We start from the raw sequence: 4,192 nt of genomic DNA on the forward strand, positions 1-4,192 counted from the left end.
AGTGACTGGGATAATTGGGATGGGAGTGTCAGAGACAGTGCGATTGGCACAGGACAGAGTGGAGTTTAGGGCTGTTGTACATAGGGTCGCTATGAGTCAGAGGTGACTCGACGGCACATAACAACAACAACAACAACATTTGAAATAAATAAATGATTCTACAACATTCAATCGTTCTAATCTTCCGACTACTAGTCCTTTTCCTATACTTCCAACTCTTGTATTCAAGTCACCATTTACCAAATATTGTCAATATTACATACAAGCAAAATCTTGTTGAAGATTAATAAAAAACTGGCTAAAGAATTCCCAGAAATTCAAGCTGGATTTGCAGGAGGCCATGATGTGAGGGATAACATTATTGATATCAGATGAATCTTGACTTAAATCGGAGAATACCAGAAGGATGTCTTCTTCTACTTTATTAATTACGAAAGATATTTGACTATGTGTATGATAGCAAATTATGGCTAACACTGAGAAGAATGGGAATCCCAGAACACTTAACTGTGCTACAAAACAAAAATCTATACCTAGACCAAGAGGCTGTTGTCCAAACAGAACATGAGAACACTTCATGGTTTAAAATCAAGAAAGATGTGGGTTAAGGCTGTATCCTTTCTCCATACCTAGTGAATCTATATGCTGAATTATATGAAGAAGGATGTGGTGTCAGATTTGGAGGAAGACTCAACAACCTGTGTTATGCAGATAACACAACCTTGAGGGCTTAAAAGTGAGGAGTACAGGTGAGCCCTGGTGGCCTAGTGGCAAGAAGCTGCACTGCCATCCCGGAGGTGTGAGGTTCAAATCCACCAGATACTCTGCTGAAGAAGGAGGAACAATCTCCTCCTGTACCAGTCAGATCTGATTTGACGGTACACACACAAATAATTTAAAATACATACATACATACTAAATAAAAAGTGAGAAGTACCTGAAATGCTTGCTGTGGAAGATCAAGGATTATAGCCTTCTGTATGCATTATATGTCAACATCAAGAAAAAAAAATCCTCACCACTGGAACAATATAACTTCATGATAGAGAAAAGATTGAAACTGTCAACAAATTCATCTATTTGAAGTCACAATCATCACCTTTGGTACCAGCAGTCAAGAAAAGAAAAGACATGTTGCTTTGGGGAAATCCGCTGTCAAGGACCTTTCCAAAGTGCTAATGGTGTCAGTTTAAACACTAAAGTGTACCTGATCCACATGGTATTTTCAGTTACTTGCCGTGCATTTGAAAGTTGGACAATGATCAAGGATGACATAAGAATAATTAATTCCTTTGAGTTGAGGGGTTGGAGAACAGTACTAAATAGCCTATGAATGGCCAAAAGAAGAAACAAATAGAACAAACAAAAAGAGCAGCCAGCGTGCTCTTTAGAGACAAAAATGGTGAAATTTTGCCTCACATCGTTTGGGCATGTTATTAAGGAGGCGCCAGTCCTTGGAAAACAACATCAGTGCCAGTCCTTGGAAAACAACATCAGGCTTGGAAAGGTAGAGAGGAAGTTCCTTTAAGATGGATTTTTAAAAAAAAAATTGTGTGTACCATCAAATCAGATTTGACTGATACAGGAGGTGCATCTGGTGCATTCGACCACATACCACTGGAGTTGCAGTGCAGTATAAGGTGGATTTACATAGTGATTATGTCAACTTGCTCGCATATATCAGAAGGATGACAAAGAACAGAGAAAAGTTCAGATCCATTGTTTATAGGGTTGCTATGGAGAAATCCAATATCAGCAGCAAAAAGCTAGACCAGGTGCTGATTGTGGAAAAGACCATCAAATGTTCATATGCATGTTCAAATTAAAACTAAAGAAGGTGAAATCATATCCACAGGAATCAAAATTTGACCTTGAGTCTATCTCTCATGAATTTAAAAACCAACTCAAGAATAGATTTGAAGCCTTGAACACTAATTGAACAAAGACCAGATAAGCTGTGAGAAGATATCAAGAATATCGTTGATGAAGAATGCAGAAAGTCATTACTGAGAAGGAAGAAGAATAAAAGATCAAAACGGATGTCAGCAGAGACTCTGCATATTGGACTAGAGTGCTGAGAAGCCAAAGCAAAGGGAAGAAATCAAGAAGTTAAGGAGCTGAATAGAAGATTTCAAAGGGCTGCTCAAGAAGACAAGACAAAATATAATGAAATGTGCACGGAACTAGAAAATCAAAAGGGCCGAACTCATTCTGCATGTCTGAAGCTGAAAGAACTAAAGAATAAACTCAAGCTTAAGGATGCTATGGGTAGAATACTGAATGATTTAAGAAGCATTAAAAGCAGATGGAAGGAGTATACAGAGGCATTGTACCAAAAACAATTGGCTGACACAGAAGAATTTCAAGAAACAACATGCTAACCAGAGGCAAAAGTGATGAAGGAGGAAGTGCAGGCTGCTCTTCTTGGCAAAAAATAAAGCCCCAGGAATTGATGGCATGCCCATTGACTTATTTCTGCAAACAGACGCTGCCCTGCATTGTGCTCACCAAGTTGTGCTAAGAAATCTGGAGGACAACTATTTGGGTAACTGACTAGATGATATCCATAATTATTCCCATTCCAAAAAAAGGTGACCCTACAGAGTGTGGAAATTATCAAACAGTATCACTAATACCACCCACTAGCAAAATCCTGCTGAAGATTATCCAGAAAAGACATGAACAGTTCATTGACAGAGAACTACCAGAAATACAGGCTGAGTTTAGAAGGGGTGGTGGCACTAGTGACAAAGTTACCAATGTCAGGTGGATCTTGTCTGAAAGCAGAGAGTACCAAAAGAATGTCTAGACTATGCAAATGGATGTGACTGTGTGGATCCCAATAAATTGTGGCTAATCTTGAGGAAAATGGGAATCTCAGAACACTTATATGAAACCTATGCTTGGACCAACAAGCAGCCCTCAGAACAGAGCAAGGAAACACTGTATGGTTCAAAATCAGTAAAGTAGTGCATCAGGGATGCATCCTGTCCCCATGCCTTTTCAATCTGAATTCAGAACATATATTTGGGAAGCAGGGCTTTATGCAAAGGAGTGTGGTGTCAAGATTGGAGGAAGACTCATTAACAACCTACGATATGCAGATGACACCACCTTGCTTGCTGAAACTGAGGAAGACCTGAAGCACTTGCTGCAAAAGGTCAAGGACTGTAGTCTTCAATATGGATTGAAGCGCAACATCAAGAAAACAAAAATTCTCACCACTGGGCCATTTGGTAGCACCATATTAGCTGGAGAAGAAATTGAGGCTGTTAGCAATTGCAGCTTGCTCGGATCCACCATAAACACTCTTAAAACCAGCAGTCAAAAAATCAAAAGAGAAGAGGGGCCCAAGATGGCGGCCAGCCGCTATCGGCGTTTTCTTAAGCTGTGTGAGGAGTGGCCAGTGGACGAGACCAAATGGGGCTGTGACTTGGGCGCTTACCTGCGGCAGCGGGTAGCACAGGCCTTTCGGAAGGGAGAGAACACGCAGATTAAAGAGCCTGAGACCTGTGATCAGATGTACAAGAGCTTAGCACGACTCCATTCGAACTATTACAAACACAAGTACCCACGACCCAGAGAAACAAGTTTCAGCGGCCTGTCCTTGGAAAAGTACAAGCTCATTCTGTCCACAGAGGCCTTGGAAGAATTTAAGGAAATGAATAAAGGCATGTGGAAGAAACTGCAGGAGAAGTTCGCCCCCCTGAATCCCGAGGACATGCACAAGGCCTGGGCCCGGTCCTTATCTCGCCCACGTACATGAGTGTGGTTCCTTGTATGTTGTCATCATAAATAAAACTGTTAGTTCTCCCATGGCAAAAATAAATAAATAAATAAATAAATCAAAAGACAATTTGAATTGGGGAAATGTGCTTTCATGGACCTCTCCAGAGGGCTGAAGAGCAGTCTAGATACAAATGTGCACCTAATCCAGGCCATGGTCTTACCAGTTATTTGTTATGCTTCAGACAGTTGGACAATGATTAGGAATGACAGAAGAAGACTAGGTGCCTTTGAGTTGTGGTGCTAGGGAAAAGCCTTGAATATACCATGGACTGCCAAGAAAACAAATAGGTCTGTCTTGGAGAGGGTGAAACCAAGTCTCTCCTTGGAGGCTAGGATTTTGAAACCCTGCCTCACTTATTTTGAGTACGTGGCCAGGAGAGATTGGTCCTTGGAGAAGGACATC

At 40.9% G+C, this 4,192-nt stretch overlaps 1 pseudogene; it reads left to right on the forward strand.

Moving 5' to 3' along the window:
* Window positions 1–3,355: 3,355 nt before the first annotated feature.
* Window positions 3,356–3,766, forward strand: LOC102857094 (annotated as a pseudogene).
* Window positions 3,767–4,192: the final 426 nt, after the last annotated feature.

Source organism: Elephantulus edwardii, unplaced genomic scaffold, assembly GCF_000299155.1.
Source record: "Elephantulus edwardii isolate Elephantulus edwardi_28Jun2011 unplaced genomic scaffold, EleEdw1.0 scaffold00242, whole genome shotgun sequence".
Lineage (NCBI taxonomy): Eukaryota > Metazoa > Chordata > Mammalia > Macroscelidea > Macroscelididae > Elephantulus > Elephantulus edwardii.